At 36.2% G+C, this 18,700-nt stretch overlaps 1 pseudogene; it reads left to right on the top strand.

Moving 5' to 3' along the window:
- Positions 1–15,743: 15,743 nt before the first annotated feature.
- On the top strand, positions 15,744–17,715 carry LOC107684375 (CD180 antigen-like; annotated as a pseudogene).
- The last annotated feature ends 985 nt before the right edge of the window (positions 17,716–18,700 follow it).

The following is an 18,700-nucleotide window of genomic DNA, read 5'->3' as shown; positions in this document are numbered from 1 at the left end:
CGCTCGCTTGCCCCCCTCTCAACTGCTCAACCCCTGCTCACTCGTCCCAGTCAGGGGTGGACTTAACCAGTGAGTGAGGTAAGCGGCCGCTTAGGGCCCCCGGGCAATCAGGGGGCCCCATCTGATATTCGCTAAACATATTTGCAGCTCAAAATGCCGAGTTTTTGTCAAGTGCTGAGTTCTGCAGGCTCACGAATCCTCTCATTATAACAACGTGTAGATACGATGGAAATAAGAGATTAATTGTGCAGTGCAGACAGCTTCATTGATTAACGGAATGTCATGAGATCGCAATGAACTGAAATGAATGACAGCTTTTAGTGATTATAGAGGGAGTGCTCTTTGCGCACTTTCTAGGCTGTATAATCCTGACTGTCTCAGAATGGATATATTAACCTCAGAGAAGAAAGTATCGTGTTTCGTGTCATGATTTTATTTGTCTTGATGTTTCAAAATGAATCGCTTGTGTGCTTTTCCTATGCACGTTGGCACAAACTGCTGCGCATTTTTAACGTTAGTTAGTGTGTAATGTTGCTGTTTGAGCATAAACAATATCTACAAAGTTGCGGCGCTGAAAGTTCAATGCAAACGGAGATATCGTCTTTTAAAATTCTGGCAGTTTAATGCCTACAAAAACGACTCGTAGGGACTACAACGAGTTACTTCCCGGGTTTGTGACATCACAAACCCAGACAAACCACGCCCCTGGGAACACGCAACTAAGGGGGCGAGGCCATGCTGCACTGCTTTAGAGAAGAGGAAGAGAAAACTAGAGGTGCACGTAAAAATCTATTCATATATGAATCGTGATTCTGTCTTCTAACGATTCTAATGGATTCACAAGTTTCAAAATCAATGTTCTAAAGCAGTGGTTCTCAATACTGTTCCTCGCGTTTCGCTGCTCTACACACGCTCTGCATCTCTCTCTCTCTCTCTCTCTTTCTCTCTCTCTCTCAGTCAGCTCAGCTCCAACAATGAACTGTTCCATTTATACACTTATTTTCACATAGCTATGAGAAGCGTTATACAACCGCAGTTCCTGTCAGATGTCAGATGTCTCCACTCAGATGTCTCCACTCCTGTGATTGGTCACTTTCACCACCGCTTGTTATGTCATGAACTTAGGAATAGTTTTTAAATGTATTTTATTTTATTTTATTGTATTTATTTTTTTATTAAATAAATAATCATGTGCAAACAACATGGCAACACCAATACATCTTTGCTTTAGAATATGAGGAACAGGTATGAAACATGAAACATAAGGAATAGTCCATACAGAGCCGTTGAGAGAGAGAGTCGCGTCATCTCCATTCACTCCAATGGACCAGTGGAGCCTCTCAACAGTTCCTGGAAGTTGGCGCCAAATACTATCAGTGTTGTAGAGTTGCAGCAGAAGAGATCTCTGTGATGAACTTTTAAAAGGTAAGACATTTATAGAATAAAATTGTATATTATCAGCACAGCTAATCAAATTACCCTGTGCATGAAAACATGCTAGTAGATTATTCCGCACTTAATTAGTAGATTTAGGGGATGTTATTCATTCTCTTAATGCAGTTTCATCCATCATTATGTAATTAAGGCTTTCAAACGTGATTTTTGCAGGGTGGGGAGTTATATGTTAAAATTTGATTGATTGCAAAGGATGCTGATGGACCTAAGTGAGAATGAAAAAAGTTCAGTTTTCATTTCAGAATCATGCTATGCTAAATTACCAAATATGTATTGTATACCACTACTGTATTATAGAAGTAATCACAGTAAATCTGTACTTTATGTGTACAATAAAAAGTGCTATACAAATGAATGCAAAATTGAATAAAACTTGATGCATCGATTTTTTCTCTCTCTCTGCATCAGTAGGGAAATCATACATTCATACTATTTTCTGTGAGTGACTGGAGCATTCCCATGCAGCAGAGCAAACCATGGTGGAGACTACAAGGACAACAAGCTTTTCAGTTTATACATAGCTTAAATAAGTGCATAAAAATGTGTAGTATATTATAGTAATACATTGGACTTGCTTATCTGTGTCAGAAAGTGAATGAGTGAATAACTAGGGTTGGCTTTAGGACACGTGGGCCACAGCTGTGCATTTCATCAGCCTCTGCCTGAGCCATTAGTGAAAGAGGCTTTGATGCCCTCAACACTAATAAGCCATTGTCAGATGGAGGATGCAGAGGTGGAGGGTATGGATAATTTGTTGGCCCACTGAGGTCAAAAAAGCTTAACCTCCCAGAATTATGACACAGAGGTAGTGTGTTGTTAAAGAAAAGGACCATCCGTTTTAATGATACGTCAAAAACCATCGCTCATTTTCATGTCCATTAAGTTAACTCTGTTAATAAAATGCTGACCACTCTTTTTTTCTTCTTTTCACTGAGACATATTTGTAAGATACTGGTTAGTAATATGACTAAAACTGAAAGGCCATTATAGAGAATTTTTTCATGTCTAAAAGGTTCTTAATGGTGTACATAAGTTAGCATTAATAATTCATTACCATTAACCATAAGAATTAAAAGGCATCCTTGCAGAAAAAATGCAAAAAATGCACTGTAGCAGTAGATACAGTAGGCATTATTTTCCCACAGTTTTTCCACAGTGAGTATTATTAATAATATTAATAATATACTACATATTAAAGCAATAAGTCTCAAGAAGCTGTGGTTTACAGTTTGCAGGCCATTGTTAGGCTTTGAATGTGACTCAACCAATCAAAATCAAGGATCATAACTATCCATTTAAAAATATGTGTTAATTATATTATATTACATTACATTACATTACAATTTAATATATTATATTATATTATATTATATTATAATATATTATATTATATTATATTATATTATATTATATTATATTATATTATATTATATTATATTATATTATATTATATTATATTATATTATATTATATTATATTATATTATATTATCCATCTTGGAAATAATGACAGAACATTTCAGGAAATTTCAGACCACTTCTTATTTATTTTTTTGCCTGATGGTTTATTTTTTGTTTCTCTGGCCAAATCAGCATTGGGTTCGGTTTAGGAGCATGAATGGTTGGTTGTGACCATATTTGTTTCCACAGCACATATTTGTGGAACAGAATATAGAATCTTATGTTTTATTGAATGATATTGTTTCAGTTTTGGAGGGCTGTATCTAATAACATGACAAGTGGTGGTCAAGCTATTCTTAACTGTATCAGTCTTACTAAACATGCAGTTTCTGCTGCAACATATGCAACTATATTCACATTTTTGCATTCTAAACCACATTTCAGTCCATTTTGGTTCAAGAAACACTGGTAATATTAAAACAAACATTTCACAAAATAGAATTGATAGCTTATTGTACTTCTAATTAACTTGTCTACAAAAGATATTTGGAACTGAATACTTTAATTTTATTAATAAATATTATTACGTAAAATCATTCAACATGTTTATATATAAAACAGCGCAACATTATTTTCATTCCAACAGTATTTTCATTCCAGGCTATCTGTTCCGTACAAGTCACGACTCATACAAACAATAACCATAGTTGTTTATGATTTTAGAAATAGAAAGGAGATGAAATATATCAGCCAGAAATTCTCTTGCTTGTCCAGACACATGACTCCTGCACATAAAAGTTTTCATCAGACATTGTGACGGAGGACAACAGGTGTTATTTGTGCATTTAAACTTAACAGAAAGGAATTACAGCTGTCACCTGCCGTATTCCATCTACAATGTTGAAATATTCTAGAAGCAGTGACCATGTCCTTTTTCCCAGAGCTGGCGCACAGAGTGGAGACCCATCTATTGTTTCTGTAACTTAACTTCTTGAATATTTTCCTTGCTTGGTCACAGTGGCGTGCACAGACCTCCAGAGGTGGGGGGGTGGAGAAGTGGTCTGGGGGCACAGATCGACCTGAAAGGGCACTTTAGCGTCAGAGATTAAAGGCCCCAACCCCCAATTCCCAACCCCCCATGCACACCACTGCTTGGACATGTCAGGCCAAGCATCCCGTTAAGCATGTGCCCGTCTAATCCCCTGGTATGTGTATTTTTGAAATAGTTTGGACCTCAGATGTGTGTCTTGATAAGAACAGACCCTTGAATGATTGAAAGTAGTCCAGACTTCTGTTGGAAGCTTGGCTGGTTTGGAGAGAGGGGACTGAGCTGACAGAAGCCACAGGGTGCAGATGTTCTGTAATTATGGGCTTGTGCTCTAATCAGCTTGAGCAGGGAAATGTGCTTTCCTTCTCTTCAGCCTGTCACTCTCATTATCTCTTTCCATCTTCCACTTGACCTGTGTCAAATATTACAGGATGACCTTCACGTTTTCTGCTTCTTTTTTTTTTTTTATTTAAAAACATTTAAGTCACACTTAAGAATAATATGACATCGCTAACATGTGCAAGAATTATCATCATGGAGTTTACATCCAATGCATGCCATTCATGTTTAATGAAGAATTAGTAGGCCTGTTCAAATTTATACTGTAATCTGATAGTATATTATTTTATTATAACAATTTATTGACACAGTAACAACTGCAATTGCATTTGTATTCATTGTAAACTTTCAATTTAAACATGTACATTTATGACTTTTAAACTCCTTTCTCAAAATGACTTTTGAACTAGAATGTAGACATTAAACAAACTCTGAAAATAACAGCTCTTTGGAGTTGCATCCACTTGCCCTAACTGAGATACAGATCAAGGGAAAACATTCACACAGGAAGCCATGAATCACACTAATCTGAGCAGTTCAAGTAAAAAAGAAAAAAAGAAAGAACATTGCTTAAATGTTCCTCCAGTTACTCTTATCTTGTACAAATGCTTTATCTGAAGTAGTTCACTTTTGAAGTTTCTCACTATATGTTTATTTTGGTCCCATTTTGCTCTTGTTCTCATGGTCCCACAGTGTTTGCACAGAAAACTGCTAAATATTGGACATGAAATACACGCATAATTATATGTATTGAAATAAGCATCCAAACTTCTTTTTGTTCCACAACTATATTACCTTCTTTATACATTACTAACCTACTTGATGCCGCATTCAGTGTCAATCATAACTGCAATATCTAAATATAAAACTAATCCAATCTTCCAGTTACACTATGAGGGCTGCTCAGAAATACTTCTACACAGTATCAAATTGCAGTGCATGCCAATTCTTTCCACCAGGGTTTTTCCAGGTCTTACGCCTCTTATGAGAAAGAGTGCGATGTGACCCAGAGGCCAAAACTTCAGCCCAGCTGCACAGCTGGAAGAAGCCTGTGTGCCCCCCGACCATCAGGTTTCTCTTAGTCGCCAAGAGATATGAGCCTTCAGATGAACTGATCCATTCTAAATTGGACATGCTTTGGAGAATTTAATGTGTCCGTTCCTGAATAACGAGTTAATTTCTATTGTCGTTCCTCTCTAGCTACAGTTTACATGTATAAGAACATAATCCTGTACCAATGGCATGCAGTGCCCTGAGAGTAAATAAACATTTCCATAAACATTTTTAACAAAAAAAAAATTACAATTACATATCAGACTACAAACGATAATATACATTTAGGTACTGAAGTATGACTTATATTGAATTTAGGGACTGGTGCCATCTCTGGAGACCAGAATATTATAGAGTCTAGAATTTAGGCTCATTCAATAAGCAACCACATAGAAATGGCATAGGAGCCATCCAGAACACCCTAGCAACAGCATAGCAACAAGCTAAAATCCACCGAGAACACCTTAGCAACCACATATAAACCTACTGGCAACACACTAGCATCATGTCAGTAAGTTTTGCACATGAAATCACAAGCCACATTTTCTTTTAAAAAATCAAGCTGCCTTAAAGGGATACTCCACCCCAAAATGAAAATTTTGTCATTAATCACTTACCCCCATGTCGTTCCAAACCCGTAAAAGCTTTTTTTTCCGATTGACTGCCAAGTAAATTACACTGTCAAGGTCCAGAAAAGTATGAACGACATCGTCAGAATAGTCCATCTGCCATCAGTGGTTCAACCGTAACGATATGTTGTACTTATCAGTACAACATAGCCTTGGGCAACAGGTTGCATAACCTCATTGAAATTAAAAGGTGTTTTCCTAAATAGACTATAAAGAGAACAAACTAGAGGCCAGGAAAGTATGAGAGAAGAAGGAATTTGGTAAAACGTAATTTGCCCCAAAGGTACATTCCAAATGTTTGTATTAGAAACTGTAGCGAGAACAAACTGAAGTTAAGTGACAATCTTTGGCTCACATATTTTTTTTATGGCATTACTTTCCAAAACAAATTCTTCAGATGTTGTCGCTTGAACTGTTTGTGAAGTTGCAATGACCACACATAGTGAAATGTGTTCTCTGTGTGGCAGGTGTCATATTGTTATGCAACATCCATCCTGTCAGTCAAGAGGCTGTTATAAAAGGTGCAACTGCAGATGTGCAATTCCAGATTCACATGCTGCATTTGTTTTTTTGAATCTCATAAACACACATGTATATGTATTACATGGCATTATTATGACTCATTTATTTTGTTTCGAAACTCCTATCAAAGTGTTGTTTTGATGTTGTGTTACATCAAACCACTTGTCACACAGAGGCATGGTTTATTTGTATATACTGTATGTTATCATAAGTCTTTATTTTTAGGAACACGTTAATATATCTTAAGAACAAAAAGCTGAATGTAGCCTTAAATAACTGTCATCATAAACTAAACCTTTGTGAATTCTCTTTGAATTTGTTGTACTGACCTTAATATCAAACACTAAATTCAATATTAAATATTGATCCAATTGATTCATTTATAGTGTTTGCTAATGGAAGCATCGCTATTACTATTATTTTTTTTCAGAATCTTTAACATTAAGCATTGCACATTAATGATACCACAAATAATCAAACCATGTGTCTTTTTGCTAATGTTATGTAAAATACTTATTTTACATACTGTCAATATGCAAAATGTATGTTTGCTAGAACCACACTTTGTATATGAATACTTACAACTACAAAGATCACGCTGGGATATGTGGGCAGGCTCTTTGGATTTTGGCCAATTACAAGCTAGCTTGCAATAATTCAGCAATCCACTAAAAAACACAGAACACTCAGAGCTAGAACTCTAGAACTCTCAGGACAGGATTTTATTTTATTGTAATTAACCAGAAGATTTTTGTCATTTATCCATGAAATTGGCATTATTTGATCAGGCCACTGATCGCTTGAAACAATTCCTGTTCAGTTAAATTCAAAACATATGAGATGGGAAGTCTGCCAGCTCCCAAACCAAGAGCAAACATTAGATGAATGGCTGGGATGAGTGCTGGAAGCTCTTCTCCATATGCATCTGGAATGTTTTCTGTGCTTTTCCAGCCAACCAAACACACATCTATCTCAGACTATTCTACACACTGCTATTCCTGAAAGCAATGTGTTTTTCTTTCAAAACTCTCATGTAACAAATTGCCTCTGATTGATATGTTTATTATTGTCTTTTAGTACAAGCAGCCAGAGTTTCCATTTTTAAGACTGGAGCTTTGACTGTTAATTGCAACATAGGACTGTTGGACTGAAGCTTGGCTTGCTCCCAGTTCACAACATGTTCTTGAACTAATTCCATCTGAAGTTAATACAGGCGGGGGATTTATCTGTCTCTCGGATTGCTGTGTATACAACCGGTCTGTGTTGAGGTTATGCGCTGCCTACTCTGTTACCAAATGTCCTGCATTTTAAAAATGCTTGCATATATAATCGTAATATTTATTTAACCAGTGGAAGAGAGAGAGGGGGAAGGGAGAATTTCTTTAGACCACTTTGTCCCATGAAAACAAAACAGAGTTGTTCCAAAACTTGTATCAGTTTATTCTGCGGTACATAAAAGAGATATTTATAGCATAAGACTTAACCTACAGCGCAAAAGCCTGATAGAACATTTTATGTAATTTCAAGTAGCTTTTTGTAATTTTAAAATACTTTGGTCACCATTCACTTTCATTGTATGGAAAAGAGCAGCTCAAACATTCTGCTAAACATCTCCTTTTGTAATCCAAAGAAGTAAGTTATTTGAATTTGGAGCAACATAAGGGTGAACAAATTATGAAATATTTTATTTTAAGTAAAAAAAAAAAAAGTCCAAAGAACTCTTAACATTTAGCATACTGTGCTCAAAAAGTGCTGTTTGTTGAAGTTATCTGTCTTATACTTCACAATCGTTTGTAATTGTTTGCAAGGACAATGACAGAATTGACATATCACTGAATAGGCGTTGTAACCTGCAGCACAATGCAACAAAGGCAAATATTGTTGTCTTGATAATAAGGCCACTGTGCTAAGTCTCACAAGTGTCCTTGTCCACAACAATATCTTGTTTGATTGATTAAATAAATGTGCAGTTTTGCTCCATTTTACTCAGCATTTATGCTTTACCAATGACATCTGCTATGTATCACGCGTTTTTGCATCGGCAGATTTCATAAAGTCAACTATTTGGAACATACACATTTTCTCCCGGCAGGCCTGTGAAATGTGTTATGATAACAGTGTGTGAAATGCTGACTGCCCTATCTGATATACTGAGTGTGCACTTGCCTGTTCCATTTGCCTTTCCAAAAAGTGTGACTGTTTTATTAACCCCCAAACTGATTATTTAGAACTGCTTTACTCAAAGCTGATATGTAACTCATCAAAAATGGCGCTTCACACTAACCTGCCACTTAATTAGGTACACTTTATTGGATAAACTGGACCCCCTTTTTCCTTCAGAATGCCTTAATTCTTCATGGCATAGATTCAACAAGGTGCTGGAAACATTCCTCCGAGATTTTGTTCCATGTTGACAAGATAACATCACATAGTTGCTTAAAATTTGTCAGTTGCCCATCCATGATGCAAATCTCCCGTTCCACCACATCCCAAAGGGGTTTTGGATTGAGATCTGGTGACTGTGAAGGCCATTTGAGTATAGTGAACTCATTGTCATGTTCAAGAAACCAGTTTGAGATGATTTAAGTTTTGTGACATGGCACACTTTCCTGCTGGAAGTAGCCATCACAAGATGAGTACACTGTGGTCAAAAACGGATGAACATGGTCAGCAGCAATACTCAGGAAGGCTGTGCCATTTAAACGGTGCTCAACTGGTACTAAGGGGCCCAAAGTGTGTCAAGAAAATATCCCCCACACCATTACACCACCAGTAGCAGTCTAAACTGTTAATGAACTGTTAACTGTTAATAAAGGTTAATAAACATAAACTGTTAAATTGTTTTGTCACAAATGTCACAATATAAATCAAAACTCAGACCAGGCGATCTTTTTCGAATCTGATATTGCCCAATTTGGTGAGCCAGTGCAAATTGTAGCCTCATTTCCTGTTCTTAGCTGACAGATATGTCATCCAGTGACGTTTTCTGCTGCTATACCCCTACTGTTTCAAGGTTTGACACGTGCATTCAGAGTTGCTCTTCTGCATTATTTGAGCTACGGTTGCCTTTCAATCAGCTTGAACCAGTCTGGCCATTCTTCTTTGACCTCTGTCATCAACCTCTGACCTCAAACATCAACTGCCGCTCACTTATGCGGCAGTCATGGCCTAATTGTTAGAGAGTTTTCTTATTTAAATAAATCTTATTTAATGAGGAAAAGTATGAAAACCACTGCTGTGGTCATCACTATACTCTTGCAATTGGACCAGCTGGATGGCAAAACCAGTGCTAGTAGTACCACAAAAGTAATTGGAATCAAATAATAACTGCTGACCATGCCAAAAGAGTAGAAAAGAAACATTTTGAGTGAGGAAACGAAGGTTTAAATTCTGACTTTACTGGATGGATACAGACTGCATGGCTAGGTGCTTGATTTTTTACACCTGTGTCAATGGGTCTGATTGAAACACTTGAATTCAATAATTAAGAGGTGTGTCCCTACTTTTGTCCATCTAGTGTATCATACCAGCAAGAAACTATGATTCTAACCACAGGTCAAGGGCTGTATTTCCAACCACACAACTTTTTTATTTTTGGCTTTTCACCTTTATTTTGACAGAAAAGTAAGTATTGACAGGAAGCAAAGAGGGAGAGAGAGGGGGGGATGGGATCAGGAAAGGTCCACAAGCCAGGATTCAAATTTGGGACACCCATAGCGCAACAGCACTATATGTCTGCACGCTGCCACAAGGCTATCGGCACCAACCTCCAACCACACAACTTTGCAATGCTTTTTGGAACTATAAATTCAGGAAACATTAAATCAATGAGCTATGTTGGTAGCAATGGAACTTGTAATCACTGGATAACTATGCTTTTGGGAAATGCACCCACTCGCCATGGCGGCACATATACTAAAATTGGATCGATACAGAGAAGATTAGCATGGCCCCTGCGAAAGGATGAAACGCAAATCCGTCAAGCGCTCCATCTTTAATTCCGAGTATGGGTCACCATACTTGGCCACATGTCACGTCAACAAAATGTCAACATTTCTCATCAAAATCTTCCAAGACCAAGCAATCTGATACAGCTAGCACATTTGAGGATGACATAATCACTGAATTTGCCAAAGTTTATCAGACTAGTTGCATAAAATATTTAAAAGACATGGAGGGTTTTGTTTGAGACAATTAGTAGGAAGTAGCTATCTACAAACAGAAGTGTTTGTTATATCAGAATAGACTGTCTTTATTATTTTTGTAGATTATACACATTTTATGCTATTTTACCAGAATTTCATGTACAACTGTTCACAATGTTTTCACACGGTTTATTGATATTATCTATTTCATATAAACCTGACACCCTAAGTGAGATGTAAAACAAAGCAAACTATGATTATTTTAATGTGTTCTTGTTACAGTGTAATTCCACAAGTTAACACTGAGTAAAATGAATTAACAACATGCAGTTATAAGGTTTAGGTTTAGTGTTGGTTGTTTGTTAAAGAGCCTGAATAGAAACATTAGCTTACACTTTATTTTAAGGTGTCCCTGTTACACTGTAATTATATATTTGAGTAGTGAGTAATATTAATTAGAGCATGTAAATAACAACATGTATTTAGGGTTTAGGGTTAGGATTAGGGTTTGATTTAGGGTTAGGTGCATATAATTCACAATTTATAGTTTTTACTACAGTACATGTAATAACAAGGACTCTTTTGGAGAGACAAAGCAGTCTGATATTCAGTCTGAATTGTATTTTATCTGTAATTACTCTAACAGACTTAAAGTCAGACAATGTGCTTTTATTAAGGTTTTTGGCTATTTATTCCAAAACTACCAAAAACTATTTGTCCCAAAACTATCATTTTCTAATTTATGCTTCTTTAAAAACAAACATCTGGGCTGCAGTGAATACCTTGTATAACACAAATGAAACACATTTCATCCAGAAGCCTTGGCCTACTTAAAGAAAGAGAATCCCACGGATTCTTAACACACCTCATTTGTTTGTATTTCTTAAGCAGCCTTCAAGATTGTGAGTATCGAATCATTCAAGGCTATGGGAAAAAATTTTCTCCCAGAAATCACATAAATTAGGCCTGGAGAGCAGCATATGATAGCACATGATTATAATTACAGTTCATCATTGGTTGGTGCTATTTTCTGCAATCACCTTGATTTATTTGTGTAAGTGCGTGTTTGAAGAACAGTGGAGGGTGGAGTGTTACATAAAGCACAACATGAACAGTTAATAAAAGGTGAAAGAGAGGAATGGCCTCCTCTTTCTTTCTGCATTCACTTCTGATGAGGGGGCTGTCAGAATGATTTCAATTTAGTCGGGTGAGATTAAGGGTCATTCATTGATGTCTAATTTAGCAATTTGGGTCAGAGGAGGCTTGCTGTCTGCTCTTTGTGTGCCTCTCCACTCGTATGAGACATTTGATTTCATGCAGCTATGACAGTTGCCACAATTGTCCTCAATACCTAGTGCCGTTTTCTGCCCCATTTCATTAAAGCTCGCTTTAAGAGGAAGGGAGAGCAGGGGGCATTAAAATCTCTAAGAGGATTATGGTCTGGGAGGAAGGATTTTTTTTCTGCTTAGTAATATTTGCGAGTGGGCACAAATGCATCTGCAGTATCATGACTGAGAACAGCTGATGTGGGTGGTGGGCTGAATAGGCCCTCCAGTAATTTTGTTTCTGTGTCACGATGTGGGGGTGTGATTTCAGTGTGCTATTATGCTTCAGCATGTGACCATGGCAGATTTTCTCTATTCGTAATCCTTTATTACTGGCAGCATTAATCCAAGAATTAAAAAGGGGTTGTTAAATGTGCAATATAATGACTTTGAGCAAATTGCAGCCTCATCCACCAAAACAAAAAAAGACAAAAGGTATGATGTGCATTTGATAATACATATGATAATGCTTCAGTGTTTGAGAAGAAAAATGGATAAATATATCTTGTTTCACAGATATATACAAAAAAAAATGCCAAAATTGTGGCTTTTTATGAATGGTTCTGAATGGTTTAATTGTTCAAATTATTTTTAAGCAAGTACAAAGATGTATTATGTAGCTCAGTTTACATGACTCTCCTGAACTGTGTATAATTATCATCATCATCAATTTTACATATATAAACTGTATGTATGTATCTATATATAAATGAGAAATATCACACTCATAGGCTGCAGGCCGAGTGCCATAGGTAATCACAGTGTGACAATATACAGCCATATCTCATGGCTACGAGTGTGATATTGCATTTATACAACAGTTTGATGGCACGAGTGTGTAAATATATAAGAAAACAACAACGGAGTGCCTTTAAAACCCTCTTTTGTGCAGAACTACTTCCTTCCACCACAGATTTAAATCTCAGTTTGACAGTTTAACAGCAGAGCCCAAACCTCCGTTACTAATTCAAAAACATCACTTTAGAGCTATAAACAAAGGAACGTTGAGTTGCTTCATTAAAAGCTTATTTTATTACTGTATTAAAAGCTCCTTATGTATTTTTGTATTATGTAGAGTCGAGTATTATGATAGATGGACTGAGCGAGTGTGATTACCTGCATCTGATACAGCATTCATTTTTCAGCTCAATCTCATATTCACAATAAAACATTAGTTTGAATGTAAGCTGAGGATAGCGATATCTTTGTCGTACTGTCCTTTCATCTGTTGAGGGTAAATTGCTGCTCACTGCATTTGTTGGCTGCGTCTTACAAGCTGTTGTTGAAAGTAAAAATAACATCCTTGTTTACAACCCTGTGACACAGTCTGTATTGTTAAAAGCGCTATATAAATAAAGGTGACTTGACTTGACTATTAGACAATTCAGCTAGATTCTGTCAAAATACCACTGAAGGTCCTTCAAACTGTGTAAGATGCTTTTCGAAAGAATGCTGTAGCAAAAATAACTGTATGGAATTTCCATAAGTTTGGTGGAAATTATGGTTGTTTTTTAAGACTCATGTAGTTTTACTGACACATTCCTGGTTAAATCAACTATTTTTCCCAATACTTGAAATCAGCTGATGTGATACTAAACACTGAAATGGGGAAATCTGCAAAATCACCACTTTAGCTGAAACTTTGCCATGTATATTGACCAAGTGATCTTATGAGCCAAACGTCATAATGCAGATGATCATTAGTGCATAATTTCCACTGTTCCCTTTTTTCAGCTTCCTTGAAATTCTTAGTAACTGTGTGACATCTGACACATTCAACCTTTACTTTTACAATGACTATCCACACTTATTTAACAGTATTGCTGCTAGAATATCTTTGAAGCTCTTTTTGATTAACTAGTAATGAAACAATAATAGTCATCCAGGTAGATGTTGTGTAAACCAGTAATAAAGATGATAAATACATGTGTACAGAGAAATTAGCAATTACATAAATTAGATATGTGAAGATAATCCATAAAGACATGAATTGTGTCAAATACATTACAATTATATATTGCACATATCAATACAAATCCATTAAAGCAATTGGTGGTCCACATAAGACATACAGGAAGTCATTAAATCCTATCTGGAGTCATGTCCCGTGTATTAACATTTGGATTTGAAAACAGAGTAATCCTCTGGCCCCACTGAGACACTGTAATCTGAAAACGATTGATTTCTATTTATACGTACATTATAACGAGAGTCGCCTTTTTTTCTCAATTGGATGTAAGGATTGCATAACCACCAACATCACAGTTTTTCACCCTATTACAGAGGAGAGCAAAGACAGGAAAATAACACCCCCTACAGGAAAATTGCTTCTATTGCAAGGCTTTGTGAGGGACATTGGCTTGGCCGTGTACTCAGTTCCAATATGATGCCACAAGTCAGTGTCCAGTTCCAGTAAAGTTAATAAAGCTTAGGCCTAATAATATATAGCCGAATAATATATATGTCTATTAATTTTATGCATTTTTAACACTGCTTTATTAGACTGGCACTTCTTAGACACAACTTGTTTGCTTTTATCAACAAGTTTCTGTGATCCTGAATGTTACTGTGCTCACGGTTGTAGGTGCGAGTGACAGTTGTGTGAAGTAAAGTCATTACATTCATTTAGAAGGTGATTAAACTGACCGGAACTACCTGTGCATTCAACAGTTTGAATGTAAATCTTCCAGCCAATCAGAATAGACTATTCAAGCAGTGCATGCTATAAAGCAAATATAAAGGCACACCCCCTTCTACTTCAGTATTTTGATCAGGTCATAAATATTATCCTCTGGTTTCACCAACTTATATAACAGTCCAAACGCAATCAGTGGTGACATCGATTAACTGAATAGTCTCGTGAACTGATGCAATGTTTTACAGAAGAAAAATAGTACAAATAGTTTCTGGAATTAGAAGTAGTCTTTGTGACATAATGTGATGATTTTTTTTAGATATATTTTTTTTAATAAAATAACTAAATAGAGTGCTTTAACTGTGGTATTTGCAGTTCAGATTTGAACTATGTTTTATAACCTTCAACCTTAAACCACATTTAACTTTGGCCTTTCAGCATGCTAAATCTTTGAATCAAATTTGACCCAACATATTTGATTTCTAGGATTTAGCCTTCCACACACACTGTTCTCTTTGAGGGTATAATACAGCTAAAGGTCACTGCAAATAAGCCCCCGGGACATGATTTCCCCCTTGAACACTAATAATGGTAATACTGCAACATAGAGTTTGGCATAAGTGAAGATAATTCTTTTGAAACAGATGTTCGAAATGGACACATATTGGATCCAGTCACAATCTTAGATAAAAGTATTTATTTCAATTTGAAGTTGTTTGCCCAATGACTTTTCTTTTCACACAAATTGTTACTTAATGTTCAATTAAGATTTTTTCTTTTATTGTACTACTCTTTAGGATAAAAACAAACAAGCAAACAAAAACTCCAACAATTTCCTTCTTTGTATCTCAAATTTCTTGAAACTCAAATTTTTTTGTATCTGGTGTGCCGCTAAGCAAAAATTCAAGTATTTATTTTTTTTTCGACCTGGTGAGGATCAGCTGATTTTTGGAAAGTTCTGGTCTCTTTTACCACACTGAAAGAGGTGAAATTTTCCCACAATTGAGAATTCTGTATTTGCTTTCTGTACTTCATCACAGCGGAATCATGTGGGCCTCTAAACATACAGAAAACCATTGGTAACATAAAAGGAAGTTATCGCTGAACACTTCTTGTTTTACATGAAGTTCCTCTATTTTTATTTATATATTTGAATGAAGAAGAGACGCTGTTCTCTTCTGTCTTGTACACTATGGAGAATCATTTTATTTTCTACACGTTACACTATTCTGCTTCACTTTTTACCACATAATGAAGCGACACCATGGGCTAGGAGACAGTGTCAACAGGTACATTTATGATAGTTTATTTTGCATGATTTTCAACATTATGGACAAAAGTGAGCCATTAATTAATATACTGCTTATGTTGTTTTATATTATGTAGTTTAATATTATTTAGTTTTCAGTGTAACACTAATGTTTGGTTTAATAGTTTATTTTTATTTAATTATTATGTTTTTCAACTAGCTAATGGCTATGATTGTAGTGATATGGACCTACAAGTCATTCCAGATGAGATACCAAATTCTGTCCAAATTTTGAAATTTAGTTTCAACTATCTTCCTGCCCTATACAACTTCACTTTTCAGAGGCTAAAGAGCTTGAATTATTTAGACCTGACAAGGCGAGCAAAATGACTTCTATTTCAAGATGAATTGTGTAAAATGGTGCATCAGTGAATCTAATGTTTCTTCTTCTCACATCTAACTCTGTAACTCACAGATGTGGCATCACTTTCATGTATGAAGACATTTTTAAATATCAGCCTGACTTGGCGGTCCTTATCCTAATTGGAAACCCACAGAAAGAGCTTTTACTGGACCTCCAGCATTGAAATATCTAAGCCTTGCACAGTCAAAGATCCGAAGCCTATCAGACATCCCATCAGATAATCTTGCATATTTGGAGGTTCTGGACCTTGGGGGAAGTGAAATTCGCTCATTAGATGGACTAAGCAGTTTCCACTGTCAAAGCTTACGCAACCTGCAGTTGGATATGAACTCTATTGACAGGATACATGTGCCTGATTTAGCACCACTCCACAATGTGCACGGGATGAGCATCAGCTTTAAAGGAAATTATTTTGTCTATATAGAACCAGGTGCGTTTCAGTCACTGAACTTGAGTAGTCTTGATTTCAGTGGCTGCCTTAGCAAGATGAACTTCTCGTCCCTACTGAAAGGGCTTGAAGGCCTTAAATGCAACAGACTGAACCTGGGATTGTATGAAACCGATCCAAAAAGTGAGTGGGAATTCAAAGCAACTCAATATTAGCAATATATGCTTGGAGAGTCTTAGTATCCTGAAGGAGCTGGATCTCAGTCTCAGTTCAGTAAATCCCAGAGGACCTTGTTGTAATGACCAGCTGTTTGGTCTGAGTGAACTGAAGCTCCTCAATCTCAGCTATGGCTCACAGATGTTCTGGAGTTCACAGCCATTCAATGCAACTCCACAGTTGGAGCACTTAAGCCATTCATACTACACTCTGAATGACAGCTCACATCTAGCAATCTACAGAATCTCAAAACTCTAAATCGTTCCTGGTCAAATACCAGCCTGACAAATGTGTACATCTTTAAAGGCTTGAAGAACTTGCAACTCCTCAATTTGAAAGGGAATACCATTCAAAGAGGGGTTCTTACCCTGTCAGAGCTCTTTAAAGACGTCCCTCTTTTGGAAACCCTCATTTTATCTTCATGCAACATAACTGCTTTAGAAGAGAACTTGTTTAAAGGTCTCACACATCTCAGGCAAGTAGACTTGAGTGAAAGCAAACTGGTCAAACTGAGCACCTCTGGATTTTACTCCCTGCATTTTCTCCAACTTAACTTGGCCAGTAATGCCATTGTGACAGTGGATGTTGGAAGTGTTATGGATCTGGGAAATAAGAGTACTGTTGATCTGAGCTACAATCCTCTGGTATGCAACTGTAGCAACTTTGAGTTCATCAACTGGGCTACAAAAAATCTAATCAAAGTAAAACACTTAATGGAGACCGTTTGTAATGCAACAGGAACAAGGATTATTGATGCCGAACTGCAGTGTGAATTTCCTGTAGGTGTACTTGCATTTGTTATAATTCTAGTTGCAATTATAATTACATTTGCCATTTTCTGCCTTGCCAGGAGAATTAGAAAATATTCAAGATATTCACAACGTTAAATTAAGAGTTTAGTTGGTCTCCTTCCAAATGCAGACCACATAAACCTATAACATGAATATCTGCTTTAAGTTGGAGATCAAAATTGGCAAGTATATGCTGAAAAACTTGAAAAGAAATTAATTATCAAAATTGTCAGTGTTAAAAAAGGCTTTTTTTTTTTTTTTAAATGACTAAAACCTTAGTTTTCAAAAAACAGATGTGGGTCTGTATGAAGTAAAAAGACAATAAAATGCCATAAAAGGTCATTTTTGACATGCTTTATTTTCAGTATTTTGCAACTTTAGAAGTATAAATATTTGTATAGTAGACAACATCTATGACATCCATAGAGCTTTCTGTGGGTGATGTACAAAACTCAAAACCACATCTCTTATTGCACAGATTCTAAAAGACAATGATAAGCAGAGTCATCTACATAAACACTCTTTTCACACATAGAGAGAGGAAAGAAAAATCCAGAAAAACAAGCAAGAACATACTGAACTGGAAAGACAACAATTAAGCTACCACACCAACGGTCTTCAACAGCAAGTGTCCGCTAAGAGGAACTCACACACACATCGATCACAGCATAACTGCGTGTGACGTAGCACATTGATTTGGCAAATAACACAAAATGTACAAAATATACATCCATGAAGTTGTTGTAAACAAACATTTAATGTGCTTCTTTAAGGATTCAAACATTAACTGTCAGAAAAGGGAAGGAAAAGAAACACCAACAACATAAATGTCTGGGGTTACTATTTATATTTTGAGAACAGACAATGCATATGTCCTATAAAACATTCACATTTTATCATTAAGGTTTGTATTATGTTCAATTAGAATCTCTCCCCCAAATTCTCAATAAGCATTGTGTTTTTAATCTTAAGGTGCCTTGTATCTCTTTAGACCTCCTAAACTACATTTGTAAAGTCTATAAGGAACAGAAACTGCAGTCTGTTAATAAGCTTTAAATCTCTACAATCTTATATATATATA

This window comes from Sinocyclocheilus anshuiensis, unplaced genomic scaffold (genome assembly GCF_001515605.1).
Source record: "Sinocyclocheilus anshuiensis isolate Anshui unplaced genomic scaffold, SAMN03320099.WGS_v1.1 scaffold29, whole genome shotgun sequence".
In the NCBI taxonomy this organism is placed as follows: domain Eukaryota; kingdom Metazoa; phylum Chordata; class Actinopteri; order Cypriniformes; family Cyprinidae; genus Sinocyclocheilus; species Sinocyclocheilus anshuiensis.
Note: the sequence above shows the minus strand (reverse complement) of the source record. Positions and strands in the feature narration are given on the sequence as shown.